The following is a 17,552-nucleotide window of genomic DNA, read 5'->3' on the forward strand; positions in this document are numbered from 1 at the left end:
TTTGATTGCTTGGTGGTGGCTCCTGTCTTGATTGGTTTTGACACACACATCCATGAACACCCTTGATAGCCACCCATTTTAGAATATCCTCTTCTAAACTTCCTGTTCATTTGTACTAATATTCTGAAAGATATTCAATAATGCCTTGGTTTCAAGTTTTTTAAAAGACAAAAAAGTTGCTTATCACAGAACAATGTTCACTGGCTTTGATTCAAAGAACTATGCAAGGAAGGAAAAAATGTTTCGGTATCATCATTCCATTGCAGAAATGCTAGAAGACTTCTTGCATTTGAAGCATTGAAAAACTATTTTTGGAAATTAGGCCCTGTTTAATCAGGTGCTAACGTGTTATCACTTGCACCTATATTCAAATAAATATTAAGTAAAAGGATGGAATTAAATGGTAATGAAATGTTAAAATTGTAGCCATCCAACTCATTTAAGGCATACGGTGAAGTATATAGAACAAATTCTATGACCTTTTCAGCAATATATTGTGAATGGTATTATTTTTAATCATAGCTGTACAGTAAAGTGTATTATAATTGGATATTCTTGTTTATAAAGTTTGGTTCTATTTGCATCTTTCCTGTTATTAGAATTTAGTATAATCCCACTTTTTAAATAAATAAAATCAATATGTTTTTCTTTCTACATATACTTTCTTTAAAGGCTGTTATTATTTATTGTTTCAGAAGGAATAACAGGTCATTTGTGGTTTTCTAAACAAAAATACAATTAGATCTATTAAGATTAGATCTCTGTGTATATCTATGTCTAAATGTATAATAATGAGCAACTAACAATGTTATGTTTTTATCTACCTAATCATATCTTCGCTTCCTATCAGAAAATTATTCTAGAGAAAGAACAACACTGTTGTTAGAATTTGTTGTGGAAGAATCAAATACAGAATTCTAATTTTCAACATTTCTCCCAAATTTCTTGTGTATGTTTTGTGCTGAATTTTTTTTTCCTGAGCATGGTTGGTATTTTTTGGCTTTTTAAGGCCAATACTTGAAATATAAGCCCACTCTTCATGTATAAGATTAATCCATATTTTTCTTTTTATGAAGAATGCTGCCATTTTGAAGGGAGGTAAGTTTTTACATGTAACATATCTGAGTCATTTTTGTGGCATTTGCCTCCTATGTAAAAGTTATTTGCTGAGCCGGCCTGAGAATTAAGGAATAGCATGTTTTAACAAAAGTAAAATGTTTTCAGTTGTGGTACTGTGGTCAATATGTTTTTATATGTAGCCATCTAATTTCAGTAGATGAAAATAATGCAAAGTGTACTCCTTATCAGAAAGAAAAAATTGCTGTTGAAATAACTTCCAATAGAAGGCCTTGTTTTTTGCAAAATAGCCAGAGTGGTTTAGTAGTTTATAGTACTATTTCTACCTTATATGTATATTGTTGCATATTCTTTCAGATTTGTTTAAAGTAGTAAATAGAATTAAAATCTGTTCAGAATGGAATTAATTATTTTTGGCATTGATATAATTAAAGTTTTGGACTTGTTGATTCAACAAAACTGGCGATACATTATAATTATAACTCTGAGCTTATGGTTCTTACAAATGAGGCTAAAATAAGGCTAAATAACACCACAGTGAATAAGTCTTCCATCTTAGAAAGTACTGGTGAATCTTTAATTTCTTTTCATTTTCAATACGTGTGCATACTTACAATTTTTGTGGATTTAAAATCTTTTTTTTAATTACAATTAAATAGTTTTAACTGTATGCCACCTAGAGTCACTGTGAGTGAGATGGTGTCCAAATTAGATAGGGGGAGAGGGGGAGAGAGAGAGAGAGAGAGAGAGAGCATCTTGGTGTAGTACAGTGTGGTATTTTGAATTAAAGAGAGTATCTGTGAGACTAAATGTTGCTTAACTGTATTAATGCTTTGCAATGCATTCAGAGAAGTGCTGTCCAATTGGTGCAGATCCTACTCATCTACACTGATTACCAAATGATAGTTTAAAAAAAGTAAGTTTGGCTAAAGACGGTCATTCTTTATATTTTAGGACAGGAAAGTTTTTACTGGCCATTGATTATATTTTCATGTTTTGAGAGACAGTGACAATGACAGAAAATAGGTGAAACTATATCATACGTTTGGGCAGGGCTAGCTTTGGGTATGGATTGGAAGGGTTTCCTTTAAAACTCATAATAATCATTTTTTGTTTATTTCCTGTCTCAAAATGGACAAAAGTATTGATTTTTAGCAATTACAGTCAGCAATTGTTTATGGGACTCAATAAAGGCTTGAGGTTACATGTAGCTGGGGCCTCAGTTCCCCATTCCTAGTAAATTTCATAACCCAACATCATAAGCATAAAAGGGGAATCTAAATTTAGGCATACTTAGAGCTATTGCAACAAATGTAAGTTAAATATATCATGCATGAAATTATGATTTTTCTGTATTGGGATTCCACAGGGGGAAAAAAGTTACTTTCAATTACCATAGTCCTAAATTGGCACAAATGGTCCAGTTACCACTACAAGCTTACAAGAAAGAAAGTTTGTGAAGCATGAGAAGAAAAAATAGCCTTTTCCCCATAAAATGCCATCACATGGATAAATAATAAATTTAAAAAATGACTAATTAATCTAAACAAAAGTAATTTTTGAATGGAATAAAAATAAATCCAGATTTGAAAAAAAGGGAAAATTAAGAGATTTATTTCAGATTTATGACACGAACTTGTTAAAGTGTAAGAATTTATTATCAGAAAAATTACTATACTGCCACCTAAGATGAATAAGAAAGCTGACCTAACATATAGTCAGCTGGGCACTGGGGGGGATTTTCATCTCTCAGAGATACATCATAGATAGGAATATAGCTATGACCAACCGATATAATCTACTGATGTTCACAGATACTATTTTACAGATTACTAGATACCAGACATTGCTTGTTAAATTGGGCTTGTGAATCATTTTAGGATTGTTGCTTGATTCTAAGATCAGTTGGACTCAATGGGCTGGTAGTGTAGTTATAGACCTGGAGGATTTCAACTTGTTTTTTGGGGATTGGGGGGATGAGGTTTGAGGCAGTTTGCAAGTTCATAGTCATTGTTATTATTACTTAATTTCAGTTCAATTCACACTCTGGAACTGGTAAAAACTTTACAGTTCATGTCCAAGGACCTAAGTACTGTTAAGGTAATGTTTAAGTATATGGGCAGTTCCTAGTAGAGTGGGTTTCTTGCAAACTCAGAATATTCAGGTCTAATACATTCAGTATTCCATGCATCTGGATATTACTATTGGTACAACCACTGATTTCTTCCTCCATAATCTGTAAATCATGATATTTCATTAGTTTTTCTAGATGTTTCTCTTTAACCCGTACATTATGTGGTATTGCAATAGCAATGACTTTTTTCTTTTCCACAGTAGTGATGTCAAATGTGTTGTGGGCCAGTTGTCCAGTTGTTTGGATTAAAAAGTTTTCAAGAACTTTGTCAACTTGGTGTTCCCAGTGATTTTTGCTGCATTTGAACCCAAACTTCTGGCAAAGCTTCCAATGTATGATTTTGGCAACTTGATCATAACGTTGTAGATAATGTCTGTGAGATATTGCTGCAGCCACTGATAGAGTGATCCACTCTTTCATTTTTCTCATTGCATAAGTGATATTTGCTGTTGTTACTGACATGTTGAATTTTTGTTTTTATCGAATTGGTCAGCAAGGCTTGTTCTTTGGCAGCCAAAATGAAGCTTTTAGTTTTTCTTCACCACTGCTGATCTCAACCAGCTCTATGTTAGCTTTGTTTCTACCTTTCCTTCATAGGCTTCTTTTTCCAGTTAGAAACCTGATGCTGAATTGTTTGATATTCCGCTTTCAATATTATTGTTTTCATGAGATTTCCCTTGTTCACCTCCTTCAGCAGAAGCTCTTTTCCTTTTTTTATGTACTCATTTAAGCCAGTGGTCCCCAACCATTGCAGCTTGGCAGCCTGGTGGGGGGGAAAAGAGGGGAACCAGGTTGCATGACCAGCTCAACTTCCACACATGACAGGACTGCATGTGGCCCAATTGCGAATAGGCCAAGGCACGATAGTGGGCCACAGCCCAGGGGTTGGGGATCCTTCATTTAAGCTGTCTTTTTCCTCTTACCTGTAAGAGTCTTGGCAAGTACAATCAATCAATATTACTTTTTGGGTGCAGAACACAGTGGCATTGTCATTAGTTTTCATCTTTTGATCCAAGCTATCAAGTTCTAGCTGAGTCTAATCAATTATTCCATCTGAGAATTGTATTACAGGCACTGCCCAGGCATTATGATATTCCCTCTGCTCACCTTTGACCTCAAGATTTTCCAGACTCGCTTTATATATTTTGTTGAACTAGCTTCCTTGACTTTTGTTGTGTAACAGTTCAGAAGCTTTCAAAACTCCTAAGTACTTGTACCTTTCTTCTGGTATTACTGCTTTTATCAATTGTCCATTATCAAGTCCTAATCCATCATCTTAAAAAAACTTTGTTGCCTTAACAGCAATTGTGGCACATTTTTCAATGCCAAATTGCATTCCAATATATTATTATCATATTATTAGCATTATTACAGTAGCCAGGAGACCACAGTATTATTGCAGAGTAGTAGTTTGGCTTGCCAAGATACAGCCCTGTTATAGGACATGCTTGTGCATTTCACAAGGTGAACCACAGGGATGGTGTGCTGGTTTCGCATCAGAGAGAAAGACGGGCGACTATTTCTGCAGCATCACCCAAGGCTTCTTCCCTTCCTGGAGCTGCCTCGCAAACAGGTTCCCTAACAGGAAGATTAGAGCCATCAGTAATCTCACTGCCTGCACAGAGCACTAGTTTGTGTCCCCACCAAAGTGGTATCTATCTATCTACTTGCATAGAACATGCTTTCTTCTTTTTTAACATATCTTTTTATTTTATTTAAGACAACATTAAAATATGAAACTCTAAGACAAAACTACAAACCACAAAATAATCAGAACATTAAAAAAGAAAAAGGTTCATCAAAAAAAGATCAACACATATACACATATGATAACCCCTAGCTGAATATTGATTAATACATTACTATGCTATTAGTTTCCACCCCTTGTGAAACAGATCCTCCCCAAATTTCTAAACTACAAAATCTAATTTGCAAATTATTGACCTCTTACCATGCAGCAGCCATCTTTGGAGGAAGACATAGAACATGGTTTTGACCTGTTAAGTGGATTGAAGCTGAGGCAAGTGACAGGAGGTCTCCCTGCCAAGCAGTGCTTGAACTCGAACCGTCAGAGCTAAGACCATTTCCAATGTCATTAAGCCACTGCACCACTGTCCATAGCCATTATGGCAGCCACCATACCAATGCAGTTTATCGAAGTCATGACATAGGACAATGGTCATGTAGAACTTCTGAGAATGAAGTTCTCAGCAGAGTGTTTGGAAAGCAGATACTTTCATTCAGGTTTCAGACTTAATACAAGAATGAAGCAGCATTGATTATATTAATGGATGGGAGCAAGGTGAATCCATTCTTACTTTGCTTGACCTCTCAGCAACTTTAAACACCAATAATTAGGATATCCTATATTTGAAGTTGAAATTGGGTGGCACTGTGTTACACTGGTTTGCTTTCTTCTTCCAAGGCAGGTTCTAGTCAGTGCCATTCGAGGGGGAGTAATGGCCCATAGCCCCTGCTTTGTTGAGTGCCTTAAAGCCTGGTGTGCTTGTTGCGCCTTTTCCTGTACAGGGAGGTTCTTCTCATAATCATTTATGCCTTAGTCACTTCCTGAGTGGATTACTGCAATGTCTGTACTTTGGGCTGCTCATAAAGAACATCCAAAAGTTGCATCTGCTTCAGAATGCTCTGAGTAGTTATTAGTTTCCTTCATGTGCACCTGCTACCCCTCTGCTCTTTGAGCTTTACTGACTGCTTCACTAACTATGCCATGAAAGGCTTTATAGGTGACTATCAGACTCTGTGTGATTTAAAGTCCTGATGGTTACCTATAAAGCCTTTCATGGCATAGGGCTGGGTTATTTCTGGGACTGTCTTTCTCTAATTGTTTCTGCCCATTCGATGAAATCTGGTAGAAGAAGTGTGTCATGGGTCCCATAAGGAATGTCATCTGGCAAGATCTAGGAAGAAAGAGTTTTCTCTCATTTTATCTGCTCTGTGGAACTTCTCTTCCTTGTGATCAGATCAGCCCTAAAGACATAAAATAAAATAAATACAAATAAATAGCAGTAAGCCACTATAGCCTGCCTGTCTGCCTCTTTCTACAATTAAAAGTTGCATATTTTAATAATAATAACAGCCTGAAGGTAAAAATGCTGATGGGCAAAGAATTTGGCACCTTTCATCCCACCCATCTGTGCCATGCTATAACCAGCTTCACTTTTGGCATTATAGGAACACATTTGGGCAATGCTATTTTCCTGACTCATTTAACTTTGAGTAATACCATGTTAATAGTGCAAGTATATCAAGAATCAGGTTTTATATTTGACAAATACCAAATTATAAGACTTCAGTGTGAAATGAAGGATAAATAATTAATATAATCCATAAATATATAAAATAGATTGCTTATTAGAGGCATGCTGGAATGAGATGTAATAGTTACATTATGATTGGAAACAGAAGGTTGAATACAATTAAAAGAAGAGTAGGCAGGTTTTGAAAGAGATGGGTTTTAAAGTAGAATAAGCTAAAATAGATAATCCCACAAGGTTGTTTCAATACAGCTAAAGAAAGTCAAATTAGGGAAGCTAAGGAAATTTATATAACATTCTGAAGAACAGTGCATTTTATTTATTTATTATGTGGCCTGAAAATCTAAAGCCAGATTAACTCCAGTGAACTTTACTAGCAGTTGTTCCAAATTCTTCATTAAAATGCTAAACACATGTATGTGTGCTTGTGAATGAAGGTGTGTTTGTTAACTGTTCACAGTTAATGTGCTTTATTTTGAGACTAAATATTTTCTGGCTAATATTTTCATCTGAATATATTTAATACTTTATAAATTCATATCACCTGAGCTATATAATTGAAGTCTGTGGGATGATAACCAAAGGCATTCACTGGGCTGAAGAGGTATCATAACTGTAGAGGTTACTATGCAATCAAAACCCTGCCTCTTTTCTACATGTCATGATGCATATAAAAAATATGAGGCTTCAATTATGCAGTCATCCCATCACAGCCCTCATGCTTCTGATAATGGTCCAAGCCAGTGGTAAACAAAATAGCACTTTGTGGTTCTTAAAAATCCAGTGCTTTCTCAAAACATTTCTATTAAGAGAAAATTTCACACTGCATGAAAATTTATGTCCAGGTAGCTTCTTAAAATGTCTTGAATATACTATTCAAGACATTTTAAGAAGCTACCTGGACATAAATTACATAGTTTCAAAGGTTGCATTCAACTAAATATGGTGCTATATAATAGCATCTCTGAGCATTGTCTGAGCCCCATTGCACAATTATTATTTGTTCTGTTATTCTCACAGGCTTTCTGTCAAAAATTGTCCATGTGCAAAATTTTGTTCTAGTCAGAGAATGTTCTGGTGTTCCTCAGAAGTTCCATTTTTTCCTCCTAGAATATGCAGATCCTGTTCTTCCAAGACAGTTTGTCATTTTTGGGAACTACATTTTCTGAACAGAAAGTGCTGTTCCAGATGTGTTCTGGCTGTGAAACTTATTTCTGGAAATGACGAACTACCTTGGAATGGCCAAGGATTCTCCTTGACCAGTACATAGAGTTTTGCACACACCTCCTTTTCCGTTATTACACAAAGAGACTGACCTTTTCAATAAATATAAAAAATTGATTTGTACATTTCAAAAAAATATATTAATCACTTGGGACCTAATTTCATTAATTTCAATAGGCATAGACAGCTGCATCCCAATGTACAGATATTATGAATTAATGTTTTAAGATAAAGACATCTTTCAACATTGAAACTGGAAATGAGTTATACTTTGTAATTCAGAATCACAAACTTTAATGTGTTTGACCTTACATGAGCAAGTAAAATTAAGTTGTTGTTGAAAATAAGAGACAGTTTTAAAGCCTTTTAAAAGTAACTGCTTATTAAATGATTGGAATTGCTCTCTTTTCAAAGTACGTGCTCTTCAGGAGAATAAGCATTCCAAGTTTAATTTAACCATAAATAATAAAAGAACAACAGAGAGATGTTGTCAAAGTTTTATTTTACTGAAATGTCTTCTGGGATGATCTCAGTTTCTTTCTTTGGCAATAATTCTTGTCAGTGCTTTTTTTGTAAAAGAAAAAGGTGCCGGAACTCACACGTCATACAACCTGCCTTGCCTACCCTACAAGGTTCCATCCAAAAAAGGTGCCGGAACTCTGTTCTGAGCGTTCTATGAGGAAAAAAGCCCTGATTCTTGTCCAGAACAATACTAGCAATACTATTCAGGCTATTTTGGTTCTCTGTCTCTGTCTCTGTCTCTGTCTCTGTCTCTGTCTCTCTCTCTCTCTCTCTCCTTCCCTCTCTGTCTTCCTCCCTTCTTTTCTCTCTCTCTCTGTCACACACACACAAGTTCCACTCCTCTGAGTAATACTTTCTGTTCCTCCTGCCAAAGTCATAAGTGGCAGGCTTTCAAGAACCTGGTCCTAAGATGAAAAAGTCTTCTCTCTCTTCCCTTTACATCTGTGAAAGTTTGATGTAAAAGCTTTTTATTTCCAAAGGCTTTTTATTTAACTAGTTCAGGAATTGATTATTGAAGTCCTTGTTAAGATTACTTCCAGGGGACTGCTGTTTTCACATTAATTAAGAACATTTTTACATTCTGCAGTATTCTGCAATATTTATCAAGAAATTAAAATATGTACAATTGCTGTGTTTGATCTGTTTCAATTACAAATATGTTTTATATGTTATCTGATAAAATTTGGATCTTATGTGTAGAATGTAGATTTATTAATTTAAAATTCAAGAAGGTAGGATCATTTTCAAGCTAATCAATGAGTCAGAGAATAATCTGCCCCTAAAGCATAATTTACCATTAAAAGTTAAAAAAAGGAAGGAGGGAAATCTCTACATCACCTCTAATAGGTGATTCATCAAAAGGTGCAAACTAGTAACTAGTTTATAATGAAAACATTTGAAGAAGTGGAGCCAGTATTTGCAGCACAACCTTTTCACCTGGGGCAGAGTTGGGCTTTCCCCTCTCAAAATAGTAAGTTACTTTTTAAACTGTATTTATTTAAAACCCAAAATATAACAAATTAACTGCTGAAAATGATTTGCTCTGAATTCTAAAGGTAAAATTAAAATTTCCCAATCGTGTTCGACTCTAGTGGGCTAAGAAACTCCATTTCTTAGCCACAAGAGCCAGCGTTATCTGAAGACACTTCCATGGTGATGTAGCCAGGATGACTATATGCTAAGGTGCACAGAACACTGTTATCTTCCACCAAAGTGGTACCTATTTATCTATTCTCATTTGCATGCTTTCATACTGATAGAGGGCAAGAGCTGAGGCAACTCATGGTAGCTCACCTCATTGCATGGTGCATGGGCTCAAACCTGGACTTCAGCTTTCCACAAACTCGTTGTCTTTAACCACTGAGCCATCACACCTCCTCCCTCCATGCTGCTAAATATAAGTGTTACCATTCTAATCAGCTGTAGAATAATGGTTTTCAAACTTTGCAACTTTAAGATGCGTGGATTTCACCACCCAAAATTTTCCACCCAGCATTCTGGAAATTGAAGTCCACTTATTTAAAGTTGCCAAGTTTGAAAAACACTGCCTAGGGGCCTACACAAAAGCAGACAGAAAGTTGCCTACATGCTTAAGAAGAAAGGTTAGATAATCCTTTTTCTTAATATAGGTTAGACAGTCTTTTTATCTTATCTTTGCATAGTAAGATGGGTGGCATATAATATATATATACATGCATGCATACATACATACTATTATCTAAATTGGAGATTATAGATTCAACTAGTTCTATTATAAATCACACTGAGGTTTCTTTGAATAGGAAGCAGTTTATAAATATTTTAATATATAACTTGCATTAAAATGACCAATGCACTGAGTTTAAGTAATATGTCAAAGCTTAGCAATTGCACCTTAGCAATTTCATACAAAATATATTCCTTGTTTTTTACACTCCCCTGGCCCATGTAGAAATCCAGATTAAAATATCTCAAAAGTTGGTTTCATGTATTCTGATTGAATTATTCCAACAAAGGACAGCCTACCAGGTCCTTTAGTGATTTGTTCCATAGTTGAATTGCTCATACCATTAAGAAACTTCATTATATCGAATCAGAATTTGCCTTATAATTTAAAATTGCTGTTCTGTGATCTATACAGTTTATTTGTTTGCTTGGTATATTTCAATACTTTTCTTATAAGTTCTTTCGCTTGCACAATTGAAAATATAAATATATAACAATAAATACAATAGATTAGAACAAAAACATATTAAATAAAATGACGAAGAGAAACAAACACAACCACTTATTTAATAAATTCCTAGATTAAGGGATAGGACACCTAAAAGATGTTATACTAAGTTCGTCAGAGAGAATATTCAAGAGGTCAAATGTCACCAGAAAGAAACTTGTCTATGAGCAACTCTGCCAATCTTGTCTTACACAACAAGACCTCCTTTTATTACTTCAGCAGTCAGCCAGATCTGTAATGGTGAAGATAGTCTGTCCGGTATCCCCTTCAAGTTGTTCAAAACCATATGTGCTAACAGCCAGGGCTTGAATCTCATTCAGTGTAGTTGAGTCAAGGGCTTCTGCAGGAATTTCCTACTGAGATGGAAAGGTTTATGGAGAGTTCTTGATTACTCTCCAGCCATGACCTCTTGGATGGAAGATGTACTATAAAGAAAACAACTGATAAATAAGGCTTATATCTAACTAAAATGGTTCAGTGCTTAATTGGTTCCTTGTTAGGAATGGCTATCCCAATTATGATTTATCTATCATCCATATTTTGTAGTAGGGAAATGAAACAGTATTTTCTATTCCATATAGCAAATTGCATTAAAATTTTGCCTTGGTCTGTGTACCTTGGCTTTTGGTTCTTTAAGTGAAAAGAAGAAAGCTTTATTACACTATCAGGAAGATCCTTGCTGATATTTCAGAGCCAGGCAGCTTATCTCAGATGGGGAAAACATTAATTAAAGATTATATACTACTATCCTAATGTACTATAAAGGAAGATACAACTTAAGATATAAGCTTTGAAAAAGAGACAGTGGTTGTTTTGTTTTTCAAGTGAAGCAGCTTGTATATTTCCAGTAAATACTAATCTACTTAAAAATATTAGATATTATTTGACTAATTTAGTTTCAACTGCAGCCTTTTTCTGAGATTTCTTGACAGTCCTCTGAATTTTCAAGCAAGCTTTGGAGAATGGAAGAAACTGCAGTACAGCTGAAATAGAGATTTCTCATTGCTTAGATATTGCATTGGACATAAGCCATTTAATATACTATATTGTTTTTTATTCTAATGATTTGCTACAATAGAAATGTAACTTTGAATGCATCAGTTTAAGATATGTTAATTATGCTCTAATTTTATTTGGTAGTGTGTGGCTGTGGTATTTTTAATATATAAAATTGATACACTAGAACAGGAAACAGAAATTGTAAAGAACAAATACTAATAATTTTAAAAGTTGATGTCCTGTTTGATTGACAATTTTCAAATGTCATTTTCCCATGAGGAAAATTTTTCAGAGTTTGATGTTTTTATCCAAAATCTCATGACATTTACTAAATACTGAGAGATTTAGTAATCATGCAAGAGATTGACCAATTATATATACCGTAATACTTCTTTCTTATGATATCATGCCACTGATATCATGGTATCCTATGGCCAACTTCTTTGTTAGAGTTGCTCTATAAAAGCAAAGAAAAGAAAATGATTTATCAGTAAAAGATTTTTTTATTTATAGAAGAATAGATATACATAATAAAAAATGTATGTGATAAGATAAAGTCTAACATGAATGAAAAATTAGGTCATGTAGAGCTTGTGAAGTACTTGATTTCAGATTTTCCCACACTAAACTAACATGGTATTGGCTCAAAGTTTAAAAATCACATTCCGTTCATTTATTATTATTTATAATAATAGATAACATTAAACAATAGATACTATGGTCTTGAAATGTTGGGTCTGACAATTCTCTTGAGTGAGAATTTGAACTAAATACTTCACCTTTATTTTATGAAGCCTTCTGTTTCAGCCAAATATCCTTTTCTTCTATAGATTGGATCATTTTATAGAGTCTATTCTAGGACATTCTGAAATTCTGAACCAATTTTGTTAAGGTCAATCCTTTTATTTTCCCTAACCCAATAAATTTAATTGACATAGATAGGCTGTGATTACTGATACTAATTGTCCACAAGCAGTATTAAAATGTTATAAATATTTTTAACTAGCAAGCTGAATGGAATAGAAATTTAGATTCCATAAAACTATGTTTTTGTTTTGAAAAGTTGTAGAATAATAATTGTATAAAGAGAACATAAAACTAACTTCTGGATCATTGTTTCCTGATGTATAGAAAAAACTTAAAACTCCACCAGAAAGTATGTTATTATCTTTAACAATACAGACAAATGTTTCTGGCCTTTATATTTCAACCTTGGTAAAATAGCCTCTTTTTCTACATGCATTACTCATAACATTCTGTTCTATACAAAGTCAGCATTATAGGTGGAATTCCTATAACAGTAAAGTATCTACTTTTCTGCATAATTTGGGTTGGTTTTTCAGAAAAAAAGTTTTGTGTAGATAGAATTACATAAAAAACCTATTGACTCCTGGAAAGCAGGAAGAGGATGTCTGGAACAAGCACAATAAACAATATTCTTTATCCGTTTGGTTATTTTCTCCTTTAAGTTACACTCTAACAGTGATTTCTGACATGGTGTGAAGACATTTATTTCCATAATTATTAGAACTAATCAAGTTAACTGAGCGACAAGTGCTACATAAAGCAATGATATAATACTCAGTGGATTTTCTGTAAATTTAGATTGCCAAATGATGCAGATTTTTTTCAGAAAAACATGAAGTTTATGAACATTCTGACAGTCAGATACTAAATATTAGTTTCCATGATGAGAGAAGAAAGTGGATAATTGGGCTGTTATTTCTGTTTAGGAAACATACTTGCTATTTCTAAAGTGCAAAAAGTTCATAAATAATCACAAAATACAACTTTCATTGCTTTCAGGAAAGAAGAAAGTTCCTTCCTATCATACAAACAGACTATGTTCACCATCTTGAGTTATTTATAAAAATGAGATAAAAATCTAATAAATATATTCAGGTATGAACTTAATGGGTGAAATTTAGACAGTTTTCCAGAACTAATCTGTTTGTGAAGATTATTATGAGAATAAAATGGAAAGGATCACCTTTCAAATTTATTTTGAAATATGTCCTGTTTTTATTCCTAGGGTATTCAAACTCTTAGAAATAACAAAATATAATATGACAAACCCAATTAAAATGTAATAAATACATCTGCAGTAATTTTCATCTTTTTTTTCCTCATGCATTTTTAATTCAGAAAGCATTTAAAACATTTTGCCATTTTGTTTACTTTGACATTACAATCACTTGGCTGCATATTAACTAACGTATTTCTTATATCCATACTTGTGGCCTTTTTGCTTTCTACTGGAATACCTGCTTTATAATGAAGTTTTTTTATTGAACTGTTAATTTCTCTTTGTTCATTTCAAGCTGACTAAATTCACAGGCTCCTCATTTAATATATATGAAAATTGTTAAAACTAACATTGAAAAACAAAGGGTGGAAAAGAATAATATTATGTATGCTATAGTTCTACAGTATAGTCTACTCTATTAAGTTTTATGGCTGTCCTTGCAAATACAATGGGATTGTTTCTTCTATCAATGAAAAAGGTACAGCAGTCATATCTCTATTCAATTTCCTCAAATTATTAAATATAAATGACATGAGGTGCTTGTCACTGAAAGCAAAGGTTCCTGCAAGGACTAGCAGTAAATGGCATCACAAGTGACTCTACATTGTTGATCTCCCATGGGCAGCAAATCCAGTCCGTAATTATCTAGTGGCAGGAGCTGAGCTTCATCATTTTGTCAGTTCACTAATAAGGAGGTCACTGCAGATACAGAATCCTAGATTTACATGTGGCAGATGACAAAGCATGATGGGAAATCTCCTTTACAGGACAGGCTTGTGTGGTGCAGTTTACAACTGGCACCCATTCTCTGGTTCCATAATTGACAAGAAATGCTATTATTAAGCGGGTCTGTTGAGATAATTAGCATTCAGGATAGCATTTTTAATCAGACTTGAGTCAGATAATTTATCACAGTGGTAGCAAGCTGTCAGGGTCATACTATAAATACTCATTAGAGATGAATAAAGATTAAGTGCAGCCTGAAACAGAATTCAGCAAAGTAGTACTTATGAATCATTTCACTTCAATATTTGCTGTTAATAATTTGATGTGCTATTGGCAAAAAGATCAGATCTCTGCACTGAGCTCATCTATGTAAGGGGTGATAATATTGTGCAGCTGAGATGTCTGCTCAGCATCTATTTTTAGGCTGAAACCTTTTTCATAATTGATCAATTGAAAAAAATATTCATTCTGAAATGCTTATTTAGTATAACTGTGCTCACAGTTGCTATTGTTCCATAGTAATAAGTTGACAGATTAAAGAGAGAAGTGTTCCATCTCAAAGGCAGAACTAATTTGTTAACATTAGTATCCTATTGCACATTGAATTCAGTGTAACTGTCTTCAATAGGTTCACACATGAACAGCTTATGGCAATTTAAAATGGTTTACAGTTAATTAAAACAGTATTCAAATACTCCTAGCACTAGCACAATGGCTGATTTTTAAAAGCATATAAGAGTAAAGAACACTCGTTATTGAGAATGCATTCTGCATTTAAAAGAGTCAGAGGTAGGATATTTGTTCTTAATTTTCTAACTATTCTCTCTCATTTTGATGCGAAATAAATTTATTTTGGAACTTTTTAAAAGAAAAAATATGTTGGAATTCTCTTAAGTGAGTGTAGGCATCTTGCATTTATTCTGGATACAACCCAATGTACCTTAAATTCCTCCAGTAATCTACACCCTCTCAGCTTTCTGAAACTTCAGTGTCATAGTAGGAGAATATTTTTAAAAAAGTGCCTTCTATGGGGCTATTGGGGACGATCAGGGATGGACAATGAGGGAGACTATAACAAAATAAAGATATAAAAGGAAGTCTTGTTTTAGATAAGACAAAATCTTGAGTAAATTGGAAGACAAAATTCAATTAGCCAAAGCACAGCCCATCCTTTGAAGAGGACCACAGTCTAAATTGGATGAAAATAAAAGGAAATATGGGAACACAAGGGATCTAATCTTGAAATCTAATCTTGAAATTTTCTGTCAGTGGTTGGAAAACTCAATGGTCACTCAGGTCACAGGTTACAGTGATGTTTTTTCTAGGATTTTAAATGTCTATATTTTCAGGAACACATAATCATCAAATGGAAAATTTGAAATCTTGGGAAAATGGTTATATAGTGCACAAAATACTGTAATGAAAAGGTACAGAAAAGGAATAGAAAAAATCAGGCTTGAAAAATTTTGCTATAATAACCAAATGTCAAATCCAGCTCGAGAATCCAAAATTTTCATGCTTGAAGTTTCATGCTTGACACCAATCTCAATAAAAGCAGTTTTAGCCACTCTGTGGATTTCGTGACCAGGTCCACTACACATATTGCAAGCATTATATTATATCTCCTCCTTCTTATAGTTCAGTGAATTAGGGAGGTTTTGTTTGAGCTGCTTCCATATGTTATTGGGATGTTCTGGATTTTAAAGAAAGCTTTTGCCTTTTTACCAAGGGAGCAGCTACATGTCTCCATCAAAGTCTTCTTCCTTGCTCTACCTAAACATTTTGGATTCTATGATACAATTTATATTTTGCTTAGCTGCATGTGCTGAATTTGATACTCAATTTTGACATTGACACAAAACAGAGAGAATCAAATTATATTTTGAAGGAATTTAAAATGATTATTTTCAAATTTATCATTTCTGGGTGTTAATATATATGATAATTTTTGGCACAAGAAATTAACTTGGCTAGGAATTTTGAGAGATATAGGGTACCTTATTGGGCAGATCTGGGCAAACTATTATACTGACCCCGTAGAACAGGGGTGTCAAACTCCTGGCCCCCGGGCCGGACATGTCATCAGGAAACCGCGCCCACCCCATTTCCGGCAATGGAGAGAAAGCTCCAATATGTCGTGCGACGTCACATGACACCACAAGTTTGACATGTCTGCCATAGAGAACAAGACATTGTGACTAAAGAATCTATAATGTTGGTTTATGTTTTCAGTGGCTGTTTACTTTAACAGTTTGATTTCTTGTACCTTTTTGGCAAAATTTTTACATTTTGGCTAGTAATAGGCCAAGAAATTAGTAACGTCTACAAAAGGGATCCAGAAAAATCACAGACAAAAACAGCATGGTTCAATTTAATTGTATAAAAATCATTTTCCAACAAGTGGACATCACAAAATGAGCAAATACCTTCAACATCATGAGCTTTCTAGCATGTTCTATGAATACAAAGTGTGGAATTTAGGAAAGTCAGATGCAGAAAGTTTTAAGTGACAGAGCTTGTGTTGGAATGATGGATGTTAAAGAACCTGCTAAGAGAATCAATCAGAAATGCGAGATTTTGATGACTAACTTCAAAGATGTCATGAATGTAACATTAAAATAGAAATATAAATGTACAGAACACATTGTCCATCTACTAAATAGATGGGCACAAAAAGTAACATTACGTACCAACTTGATAGACATATGAAGTAGGCACAGAACAAAAAATTAAATGAAATATGCATATTTGTTGAAGTTAACACTTCAAATATCAACATTATCTGGATTACAACAAAAAAGTGATAAAGTGAATGAAGTTAGTACCACAAAATATTGGTATTTTCAATTTTTCTTCATAACTGTTAATTTTAAGATTTCATTTATCTTATTTGGACACGGATGATAATTTATTTGTTAAACTGATTGACTATAAATAATGCTCTTGAATGAAAAAAATTGTAAATTTCTTAAGTATGAGAATAATTCTTGAATAAGATATTTGTAATAAATTTAGTATCAAAACATTTTCAATTCAGAAAGTATTAACTCCACTGGGCATATATGTGACCTTGATACTGTTTACAGGATTTCCCAGGCTTGCTGAGTGAAAACATTCAGGCAGTCTGATTTTAACTGACAGAAGCATAAATTAAATCATGAGTGGTGGAATGACAAGAAAATCAAAAATAGATGGCAAACCCAGAATTAATGTAAATGTGATAGAGGTGACAGGGAAAGTGATCCCTAATTTGGAATATTCAAAGTATTTGTGATTTACTATGTGTAAAAATCATCAAGATGATGACCACAATTGCACAAAATCTCCTTAACAATGCTGATAATGTTCTCTGGCAAC

The 17,552-nt window shown here is 33.9% G+C and overlaps 1 protein-coding gene across 5 annotated transcripts in view; it reads left to right on the top strand.

Annotated features, from left to right (window-relative positions):
• JAZF1 (JAZF zinc finger 1) overlaps positions 1 to 17,552 on the top strand; it is a 141,992-nt gene that overhangs the window by 93,352 nt on the left and 31,088 nt on the right. The window lies entirely within an intron of this gene.

This window comes from Vipera berus (genome assembly GCF_964194415.1).
Source record: "Vipera berus genome assembly, chromosome: Z".
Lineage (NCBI taxonomy): Eukaryota > Metazoa > Chordata > Lepidosauria > Squamata > Viperidae > Vipera > Vipera berus.